The sequence below is a fragment of the Manis javanica genome, chromosome 5 (genome assembly GCF_040802235.1).
Source record: "Manis javanica isolate MJ-LG chromosome 5, MJ_LKY, whole genome shotgun sequence".
Classification (NCBI taxonomy): Eukaryota; Metazoa; Chordata; class Mammalia; order Pholidota; family Manidae; genus Manis; species Manis javanica.
Genome location: NC_133160.1, coordinates 65617542 through 65630064, shown reverse-complemented (window position 1 = coordinate 65630064; position 12523 = coordinate 65617542).

Below are 12523 nucleotides of genomic sequence, written 5' to 3'. Positions count from 1 at the left end.
CCTCAGGTGGGACATCTTATTTGATTTGTAACACCTCAATTTTGGAGTCTTTAAAACACAATTTACTTCCTATAAAAAAATTTTCTCCTTCTGAATGTACCTTACATAGATTTAAATAATTTTGAGCTAAATAAATAAGTATACTGGCAATAAGTACAATCTCTACAAAACAGGGTTAGTGGACTCTACAATGTGCTGCTCAGATCCCCCTTCAAGACTAGAGGACTTTACCCCCCCAATTTCTGGGAGCATTGCACAAGAGCCCTCTCCTGCCAGCCCCCCTTGGAAATTGGCTCTGCTGAAGGGAAGGCATTTTCTTGGGGTAGCCCACAGCCAGTAACTTGCCAATATGAGGCAAATAAGGCCCAGCCCCTTGGCTCACTACTTGAGACCTCTCTAAAGAGCCACCCCACAGTCAGAGCTTTTAGAAGAAGTGGACCAAGGCTTATTTGAGACTTCATTGCAGCCCAACTTCTCTTGATTGTACCTTGCTTCTTTCCTTTACTTTCCACAGGTGTTGATTCAAGAGCACTCCCTAATAAACTTCCAGTAGGATAATCTCCATCTCAGAATCTGCTTCCCAGAGAACTGTGAATAAAATTAATTGACTCTTTATTATAACTAAATAACTTAAAAACTTATAGGAGCAAAGATGCACAAGAATATCACAGAGGAGCAAGCTTGCACAAAGTCTGTATGTGGTCTCAGCCATAACAAGTATGTTTTACAGAGAACATGATGAGCTAGTTAGTCAGTTAAGAAATCGGTGAAGAGATCTGCTGTCCTCTGCTGAGCTCAGTCAGGACTGCCTCCAGCACTGCCAAAGAAGGAGCCTGGAGGGCAAATGTTCTCTGCTTATAATTCATCCCAGTCAACAACAGGGATTGGCAGTTTCATATGAACAAAAAGGCCAAACAATGGACTCAATTGAACTTTCTTGGTAGGAGGGTCAGATCATCCACACTGTAACCTAATTCATCACTGAGATGCATCCATTATGTGAGCAGAAAACATTCAAGTGGCTCAAGGACAGTTCATCTCATGGTGCTGTGAATCTCACCATTAGCTGTCTACACTGTCTGAGCAAAAAGTGTTTCAAATCTATTATATCCTTGACACTTTTATTTTCCATAGTACTTCTCCTTATAAGTGAGAGATTGAAAAAAATATCAGGAATATATTACAATGGAAAACCATGATGATTCAAACAAGTGAGGAAGTTTGAGACGTTTATATCCAAGAAGAAATGCACAGAATTTTTATGAGTAGTCCATTTAATTATGTGTGTACTAATTCCTCACAGTAAGGAAAAAACCAGGGTTAAGGCACACTTTTGCTATTCTCACACAGTTCTAGGCTCACCCCTCGTTCATGCTCTGTGAAGAGAGAGTATAACCATCCCTATAGTATACTTCAGCTGTCTACTTGCATGGGAGTAAAAAAAAAAAAATCTCGGAGCTGAAACTTCATTTTATGACAGACATTGTGCAATGAACAAATCAGTTAGACACATATTTTACTACAGGAGTTGTATCATCAAAGTTGGAAGTCACTGCCACCAGATTCTCAGATCAGTCTCTTCTGTTTTTGCCAACACATAGGTGCATCTCTGGAGTCTTACCTACTGAGGTGCAAGCACATCACAATCTAAAAATATATATGAATTTCTATTCTGTAAATTAAAAATAAACCCCAGAAACCAAATTAATTTTCCCATAGTGTTACACATGTCTCTGACTTTGGTGCAGACTGCAGGCATTACCATCAAATTAAAGTAGTAGTTCTAAAAAAACAGATAATCACCACATATCTTTACTTAGTTTACAAGAGAGTCTACCTAAGTAAAATAATGAGATGCATAAGCACTGCATAAATTTGGAAAAGAAATTCTCAGAAGGTTCAGGTAATTACTATGTTAAAACAACTGCCTATATTCAAATGCCAACTAACCATTAAATCAGTGGCTATGGCCATATTTTTTGCCTTTTAACACCACAGACAATGTGTCTGTGGTCACTGTGCTCACAGCAGGGTACCAAGTATCCTGTCAAGAAGTCTATAGAGGTTGAGGGTTTGAGGGAATACAACCATGTTCAGGGGAAAAACTGCAGATTAAAATTCCAGAGTATGTTTTCTTTCTGCTGTTTTGTATTGTGAATTGAAAGCTACTCTCTTCTGCCCTGCTGCTACACACACACACACACACACACACTTACTTCACACTGATGCAATCATTGCCAAACCATGATCGTGGTTTCGGAAAGTCAGGTGTCACCTTGACTTGTGACTAACTCATATGATTAAAATAAATTCAGACAAACACTTTACCTTATAAAAAGAAAAAGAAAAGCTTTATACATGTTTCTCCACCATGTACAAGCAAAGTGTATGTATGGAATATGCACAGGTCAGGTGAGAGCCTTTCCACATAGTAACCTTTAATTTTTACTTTATTTCAAAATAAGAATGAGATTTCCTCATGTAGAAAATGGGGAGAAGGACATTTGAAGCAGATGAAACAGGGAATGTAATACACAGAAATTCAAGAAAGCAATGCACATCTACGAATAGCAGAGGAGCTCCCCCAGATGACTCAGTGATCATGCATTCTCCTTCATCATACGTAGTCCACAACATAGGCACCCCTGCATTTGGCATGTCCCTCTGGGAACGCTTAGGCCAAACTTTTACCAAGACCAGCCTATCATGTACAGCAGCTAAAACCTGATGCTGAACTCCAAAGACACATTCTTAGAGGAATGTTTTAAAGATGGATTAAGCAACATATATCAAGTGTTCTAAATTAATGAGAACTACAGGCCATAACAAACTGGAAGAGCATTTCCATATTTTCTGTTCCTCGATTTGCAGCTCTCCAGCAAAACCCTTCTTTGTCACACCTCGATGCCTTTCTGCAACTTGTTCCCACTGAGGAGGTGTTCTTCTCATGCTTCTACCCAAACAGGGCCAATTTCTTCGTGTTCCTACCTCAAAAGGTTACCTACTCCATAAAACCTTTCTCCACTCCTGCTCTTTATGTTTGAGCAACCTAGACATATCCCTTTTGATATTTTTTTGTAATTTGTAATAGTAGTTTTCAAATTTTCCCTCATCGTGCCCCTCTTCCCCTCTTCCACCCCAGATTATGAGGTCTTACAGGGAGTGTGATTTATTCATTTTCTATACCTGGTACTTAGGACAGTACCTGACAAACAGTAGGTTTCCAGTAGATGTATGACATATGAGTAAATAATTTCTAGGCCCATGCCAATTGTTCTTGGTTCCTTTTATTTAGATTTAGAAAAACAGGTACCTCATTTGGTGAGATGATGATACTTGCTGACATGTAGCACCTTACCCCCTGCTCCAACAGAGGTCAATATATGAGCAATTGGGCTTAATTCCCGAGTGCACAACTGGCAAAAACTTCTGAAATTCTCCCACAAAGAGTGCCCTTGGAATAACATTTTTGCACTGTGGACATGGAGTCAAATTTTGTTCTCATCTCTAATTCTTACCATCTCTCTGAATATAGGAGGGATTTATAGCCTTAATTTCACTATATATTACTTCAGAAAATGCATCTATCATCTTAATGGTTGCTATAATTTTCTCCAAGAAGCATACAAACTCACACATTCTTTTATAAATATAAAAAACTATTTGTTCCTCAAGTTACTTAAAGAGCAACCTATCTCAACAGTAATTCAGTCCCAGAACACAGGTTTGACTCCACAGAGCGAAGAAGAGTCTTTTCTTTCTCAATAAGGAAATCTTTCCCTATAACATGAAGAGAAACATTTTTATAGATTGTTTTCTTTATGTTATATATCTTTCCTAGCAGTTTTATATGTTCCTTCTTTCAGTACAAAATTGTTATAATTTCATCTTCATTCACCTATTCCATAATTTAACAAATAATAGAAAGAAATAGTGAATAAAATGGATTCTAGTCAAACCATTTATATTTTCATTAGAATCACATTCACACTAATTTTTAAAGTTTCCAGCCATCTTATGTTCAAGCTTTGACTACAGTATCCTGCTATGTTTACTTAGAGTGAACCTTGCTATCCAACTGCAAATCACCTTAAGTTTTGCATGCAGAGTATTAATATTTCAGATAAAAACTTGTCAAAAACACTCTCAGAATCTCTGGTCCCTGAGTTTGGATAGTGAGGAACATCATACACAAGAAAGGGTGAGAGTGCAGGAAACCCAGTGACCAAAAAGGAGGAAGAATAATATTTGGTGGTTAAAATAACAAAGTCAGGAGCCAGCCTACTAAGGTCCAAATTCTATGACTGGGGACAAGTTATTTAACATGTAGTTTCTTTTTCTATAAAATGGTGATGATAACAATATTACTTACTTCATTAGGGTTATTGTGAGGATTAAATAAGAATAAATTAATATAGATACTTAAAATACTTAGACTGATACAGAACAGAAGGTAAGCACTAAGTATTTCCTCTCATAAATATTATTACCAATAACATATTCCAGGAAAAAATGTGAGTAGGTATCAAGCCTCAGAGTCAAAAATTATTTTAACTGAAATGCACTGATTGACCATTCTGTGATCAGTGGCATCACTAAATAGTCAATTCACCAAAAGCAGTCCATGTTTTACCTTTAAGGCAAGGTGCCATGAATTTTAAGGTTAGAAGAAAAAAAAATCATAGATGTATATCTTAATGTATCCTTTTTAGTTTCATGCTTCTTAAATTGGAGCTAGTCCATCTCATAATCATTTGTTATATTACTTGCTATTATATCAAAAACTCTGAATAAAAGCAATACAATATAATACCATAGTTGCTTTCTTCAGTAAATTTTGGTGAGAGAAAACCCAGCTCATAAAAAGGAACTAGTAATTCAGTGATAGACATTAATTAAAATGCAATTGCTATTCTGGAAAAAAAAGAATAATCAATCTGGAGGGGAAAGCTCTAAGGATAATGGAACAGGACTTAAGTTAAGATTTGAAAGTTGGAGAAAATTTAAGTAAGAAAGGAAAAAGAGCAGGTCTCCCAGGCAGAGAGGACAGTTTGGGCAATAAGTAAGCATGCACAGTATGTTCTTACTGGCTGGGAATGAGTGACAAAGTTAAAAGTAACATTGAGGAACCCAGTGTTGTGAATATATACCCAGGTCCTATGACTGAGGTTAGATTTTATGTTCCTTCATGTTTCCCTTAAAAATGGGCATGCATTTTCATTTTATATAAAACAGAAAGAGATGGTTTGATAGATGAAACTCTTCAAGAGATGTCAAGGTTTCATGCAACAACTTCAAATACCATCCAAGTCTCTTGATACCTTGTACACTAGTTTCTTTTCTTCCTTCCTGTTAAATTACTATGGAGATTTGCATGAAAAGGGGAATCTTTGTTTCTCAGAGTTCATCTGCTCCAGTAGCCATTTACTCCTCACTTTATTGTCACTCATCTTCTCAGCAAAAAGAGGGTGACAACTCAAAGTAGAGAACAGAGGCAGGGGCAGATACACTCCCAAGGACCAAAGACTGTGTTGTCATGTAAATTAGCTCAGAAATAAAAGGGAAGACAAGTAAAGAGAATAGGTTTTAGAAGCAACTAAATAAAATGGTTTCCATGGAGGCAACAGTGGCTCTTTAATATTTATCAGTGTCACTGAATTCTTTTTGCAACTGTAATTCATCATCATAAAGCCTAGTTCTACATAGCCTCTTGGGTACTGCACCACAGTGAGGGTACCCCCACCAAAGAAAAAGCCACAAGTAATAGCTCTCCTGGTTTCAAAATGCTAGAATCATGCTAATGGAGAAAATGAGGAATACAAAAGAAAATAGATGCAAATAGAAACGTAACATTTTCCACAAGTAAAACCTAATTAAACTGTGAATCATAATGAAGATCTTGAATCTTTAAAATGGAAACTATCAACTAGCCCTATAGATCATGGATTTATGGGAAGCCATTCGTGTATGAACAAAATGGTAAAGAATGAAATTTGATGCGTTTCATGAAAATTCTCTTTGCACAAAACGAATTTCATTATACTGAAACATGCAGCAGGAAACACGTACAACCAACTGTGAGAAAAAGTTAGCTTACCTGTTTTCAAAGTGTTTAATGTGTTATGGTTAAGAGAAAAGAGTTTTAAAAAGTTGCTGTCAGCAGCTACTCATTTGACTGACAGATTCTTCAGCAAAGCTAAAGGAGTGAGTAACCCGGGAAGCAGTTCATGCATGCATGCAGCCTCAGCTTTAAGTGAGCCCTGGGTAAATTTCACCCAGTGAACTTCTTCTAATGGTAAACAATTCCACCATTGTATAGTAAAAGAATCATGAAGGAACCTAAAAACTATCAAGGGAACAAAGGAAGCTGAGAAGACAAGGAAAAGCGCTCAAAAATTACATAAGTCACCCTCTGCTTCAGAAACCAGCTTGACTTCTCTCTGAGTCAAAGAATCTAGACAAGATGGAACTCAAAAGGCCATGAGTCGGTGAGAGAGCAACAAGATGAAAATTAAAAGCCAAGAAAAGTCCTTGTTTGCTGTTGTTTTGGTTCCCCACCATCTCCTACCACTGCACAGCCTTGTACAGTGTCTGATGGCACATACTTGAAACTGTGTCACCGAATCATTTGTTTCCCAGTCACCTTGAAGGCAAAGAACCAGAAAATCAATAGGAATCTTTCAGGTATGACTCTTTCTGGGCTACTGTGAATTTATGCCAAGCACCACATAATTAGAGAATGGTAATTAAGAAAAACTAGAGCAATGTCAGATTCATTTGGAACCTGGAATGATTTGTTTCTGTATCATTTTGCTTTATATAGAGTCTTCTATCATTAGTTTAGACCTCATACTCAAAAGACAATCACACATTTTTATGCCTCAAATCCAAAAGACTGAAACTCAATTTATTATCATCCTCCAGCAAATTTGTTTCTCTCCCATGTTCTCTTGCTTAAGAATTGTTACGTTCATCTGCTTTATCACCCAGACCAGAAACCCTGGGAGTTATCCCTGAGGGATTCCTCACATCCAATCACTTACCAATCCTTTTTCATTCTACTGTTTTAGAATCTGTTTAATAAATACCCCCCATCCCACACACACACACACACACTGCTTTTGCTCTAAAGTTTTTATAGCTCATCTATACCATTGAAGTAACCCACTAATTTATCTTTTATCCCCCAGATTTACTATTTAATGAATCCTCCACACTGCTACCATGATTCTTGTTTGAAAATTACCATAGGCATTTTTCCCTGCCTATACTGTCTAATGCAAAATCATCCTGATTTGGTCCTTATCTGACAGTCTGTGTTCATCAAACCCTTACAACACAGCTCCTCTGTACCAGCCATGCTAAACCACTAGTTATTCCCTGAATTTTACTTGTTATTTCTTGCCTTCCTATACTTGCACAAAAGGTCCCCTACCCCCATTTTGGCCTACCTTTGCGCCTTTCAAGACTCAGGTGAAGCACATTTTCCTCTAAGATGTTCTTGCTTAGCATTCCTCAGTCCCAAAGACCCAAACTTATGTTTCAAACCAAAATTTTACCCTGTTTGCCTTAACATTTCCACCAAAGGCAAGAGCTAACCAAGTCCACATAAGTAGAGACTTCATTAAACTGTGCTTGTGGGGAAGCACCTGTGTACATATGATGCAGGGACACAGGAAAAACTACCACTCTAGGAAATTCTTCTGTAATTCAGTGAATTGGTAATAGTCAGTAAGTTGACCATTGACATACTGTTCTACAACCAGTACCTGAATACACAGTTGTGCAAACACACAGAGTTGTGAGCTATCTCAACAGTCTCATGTAAGCTACTATCTGTACCTATGAAAGAGAGCATTATATAAAGTTCAATAAATGTTTTTTCCCAAATGAGTTTAGTTATTTTGTCATTTAAAAAATACCAGATACCCAATTATTTTAAACCCATTGTTTTCCAGACTTTTAAATTACAAATTAGCAAGTTTCTGCTATACATACACTTGGCATATCTGGTAATTGAGAACAGAGTTTGGAGGCTTACTAATAGCAAGCACATGAAAGGTAATATGAAATGTTGATTATATCCATGGATTAAAACAAGAATCTGTGGTGTGTGAAGCGTTTGATATTTAAAATAAGAGCTGATGAAGATCAACATCAAAAGAAAATTTAATGTAATTACTATGGATTATATGTTTGCAGAATCCAGAGTAAAAAATAGGGAAATGCAACTAAGAAATAAAAATGACCAAAACATTGGCCTACACTCTGTTTAAAATGCATGCTGCATTTTTCTCTAATTTTACAGTTATTACTCTCTTAAATCACCAAGCTAAAAGCCAAATTTACACTACTTTTCACTACATGAATACATATATGTTTTAGGTATAAGTATACATGAATGCAAAGAAAATTATTAAATAAAGAAAAAGGAAACCCTAGACTCTCCCACTCACTCTTATTTACACAGTTTTGGGAAATCCAGTCCCATTTAAATCACCTTTGTTTCTCTAGAAAAGTACATGCAATAGAGAGCAGAGAAGAGAATTTGTTGATTATCAACCTGGGCATTTTCATTATTTCTGCTTCATTTTTTCACATCAGATTATCACTCTCAATACTCTTTTTCTTTGAATTTATCCTGGGACTGTTACTGTTTCTGGACACTGCATCTGACTTCTCTGAGGGAAACACTTATCCTCTAATACCCCAAGAGAAGATGATCCACAAACTATGCCTACTTGTACTAAGGTTTCCAGATAAAACACAGATTTCTATTAAATCTAAATTTCAGATAAAAAGTGAATACTCTTTTAGTATAGGTATGTTCCATGCAGTATTTGGGACATACTTACACTTTTTAAATATCTGTTGTTTATCTGTAATTCAGATTTAACTGTGGAACCTGTACTTTTATTTGGCCAATCCAGCAATCATAACTTGCAGCCCTCCCTCCTTTTCAAAGCTTCTGTTTCATTTTCTCCTGTTTCTTTCACTCTTGAGTGACAGTTTGGCCCTATGTTCCTTACTATTTTGTATTTCTGGGGAGGATTTCCTATGCCAGATACAAATGTATATGCATGAGTACATAAGCATTCACATGCAATCAGAACAGTTTGATGTCAATAACCACAATAACATAGGGCTGATGGATAAGTCATTGAAAACCTTCCCTTAAGGATTTCCTGATAGTTTTCTATGTCATCCAACAGAAATTCTTCCAAAATGACCTTCATTCTCTAATTTACTCTACCATGACTCCTGAGAAAATTGTACGGGGAGAGGCCTTCTTTGGTAAGGCTTACTATGCAATCAGAATCGGTAGCCATATCCAAACATATCAACACATAAATAGAAATTGCCCAGATTTTGACTTGGCATAGAAAAGTCTCAAACTAATTACTCTGTTAGAACATTTTAACCTGTCTAAAATTGAACACATTTTTGTCAACACTCTAAGTGTAGGAAAGAAGAGAAGACAATCATTCCTGTCTCTCTCAATTACCTTTAGTTTTCACTTGTGCTTTCTCCATTTTCCTGGGAGCTAAAAACAGAGAAGAGATTAGAAAAAAAATGCTGTGTCATGCGCATACACATACATTTCAATTTTTAAAATGTATGTATTGTGAAGTATACATTGAAATGCCAGTTTATCCAAAATAATCAGTATACCATGGATCCTCTTAATAAATGTATGGATGAAAATGATTTCCTAAAAACAAAATCTATTTCTCAGATATCCTGTTGATAATCAAAAGGCCAGACACCAAAATGGCCTAAAAAGAATGCCTGCTCTGTGGTCATCATTTCACAATCTTTGTGTAAGTATATATATAATTCATATGTATATCTCTATATAAGTTGTACACATTAAACATGCATATTTTATTTGCTAATAAAAAGAAAAAAAAAGAGAGTTATTCTTTCCTATTTCCTCCTATAAGAACAAAAATACCTAACTGCCTAATGTGTAAAGAGGGCACCCTTAAAATATGCCCCAGAGAGTGATCTCCTTTAAGACTCTGGGACATGGATTTTTAAAATTTAATCTAAATCTTCTTATTGGAGTAGTGACTTAAGAGAACAGTATTCATATATGTAGGGAATATCAACATCAGGTCACAAAATCAAGTATGTGAGAAATAATCAGTACTTCCAAAATGCAACTTATTTATATTTCAAGCGGTCATCTCCATGAGTGGGTAGAAAACTTATTGCCAAGCACCAAGGAGTTCCACGGTTCATGCCAAAGTTTAGAGATGCTATAGTCAGCAGAGGGGTCGGGGAACTATACTTACTGATTGTATCTATTAAACAAATTAGTGGGCCTGGTATACTGATTAGCACTGAAATGTCTATTGACCCTCTCAGCCTGGCCTCTCCATTTCCAGTAGCCCTCTGGTGATTTCTGCCATGCGTGGAAAGTTTTTGAAAGGTTGTCTATTGCCTTGCCAACCTAGATGGCCCATGAAGCTGGTACTTCTTTAGGATCCAGCCAATATGCTGCCAATTATCAGGGTGGGTCCACTGTGTTCTTGGAGCCATATGTCCCTCCTTCTCCAGGAAATATTAAAGATACATCAAAGGGAAATGTTTTCTATCTCATGATTATTTAAGATAATCATTTTACAGCTAGTAATTGCCATATATTGAGCCCTTAAGACTTGCTGATTATTTGTTGTCCTCCCACAGGCCTTATTGTTTGTCCTCCCACAGGCCTCCCTGAAGTTAGGCATTATTAACCACCATCCATGAGAAGAAGTGGGTAATGGCATAAAGGAAGAAAATGCAGGAGAAAAAACGTCACAGATTAATATCTCAAAATACCACAAAACCAGATTATCTAAGCTCAAATTCAACTAAGAAATTCTAGTTTTAAAAGATAGAAAACAAACCATTAATTGTCTAAAGTTAAAGCATTAATTTCTATATCTTTTTTAAATGTTTGACCTCAAAACAGTCCACTTGCACAGAGCATTTTCATCATCAGTAGTTGACCCAAAGATAAGTTTCAGAATGCTTGAGAATGATACTGATATGTAAAAGACAAATGATACATCAAAATATAATCTTTCATAATTAAGCAAGATTCAATGCAGACCCTACTGTTGTTAAAGGTAATGGTGAGTTTAAGTGGCATTTTCTTTTCTGTTAAAGATGGAAATGACTATCAGTATGAAAGCAGCACCTCACTTTTCATTCTGGTGGATTTACAAACCAGTTAACATTACACCAGTGTTTTTTTTTTATTGCATATATAGTGGTGAATTTTTATTCCAAGAGACATATCTCTTTTGAATCTAATATAAAAATTGCCTAATCAAATCAAGTTGTGCAGGATGAAGCTGTGAATTTTTAAGCATGAGGTGTTTTATACTTACAGAACAAATGGATTGTGGACCTCACCTCATCAATAGCTTTATTTTGGCTCATGACAGAATAGCTTTCAGAAGTGGGGTTCTAGGGGACCCAGTTACAAAGCGAGGAGTGTGACTGAATAGTCTTGTTCTGGCTGTACAAGTGGACAGCAGGGGCATAGAAGGCTTCCAGCTAGCCCCGAAGCCTAGTGTAATACATGGATGCAATGGACCAGATCCTGTGACCACCTAACAAACGGAACATCTTGAAGGCAAACTTCCCTGATGTGCTTTGCTGAACATATCAATGGTTTGTTTTTGCCTAAGCTTCAGACATGCTGGAATATAAAGGGATGAGATTAAACTCTACATAAGGAATAGGAAAAGAAATCTGAAAAAGATAAAAACAAAAGAATAAAGAATGAAAAAAAGGAAAGTGATTTCACAGGCCTCAGGATGAAGAGTGAGCTTACAGGAAGGGAAACCTGTTTAGCATGAGCTGTTTAAATGTCAAGTAGTCCACGAGCTTAAAGCTCTTCGGTAAGGAACGATGCAACCCTGGCAGAATGCTCCAATGACTTAGCGGACCTCTCGTATTACTCCGTGATTCAAAAGTCATGCGCGTCTGGTGTGTGTCCGCTCAGGCTGGAGCCCACATTACAGGACGACCCAGCAGAGCCCTGCCCGCTACCACATGTGAGTCAGGCAGAGCACATGTGATGATAATCAATCTCTATTTTTAAAATGTGAGATTTACTATGACTCCTAATCCTGCATTGGAAGTCAGCTATTTTATTCAGACCAGCATTTTTATTTTATTTTTCAGCATATTTTAGAAACATGACATGACTCTATGGAAACAGTGAAAGAAAAGACTAAGTCAGAAGAGTTTCTAATCATTTGCTGAAGCTTCTGGAGAGGAGAGTACAGACACAGTTAGTGATGCATATGGTCATACATTGCCTGATTGGAATACAAGCATTTTGTTTTTTCCAAATATTGTCAAAATGCCTTTTGTACTAAACTACCCCATAGGGAAATCAGACATTTACTTAATGGCCTGCAGTTTAACACACACTCTCCTTGGTCAGAGGAAAGCAGGATGCTATATGTGCTGGGCTCTGTCTTTCTGTGTAATCCCCTACATACCTATAGGGGCATTCCAG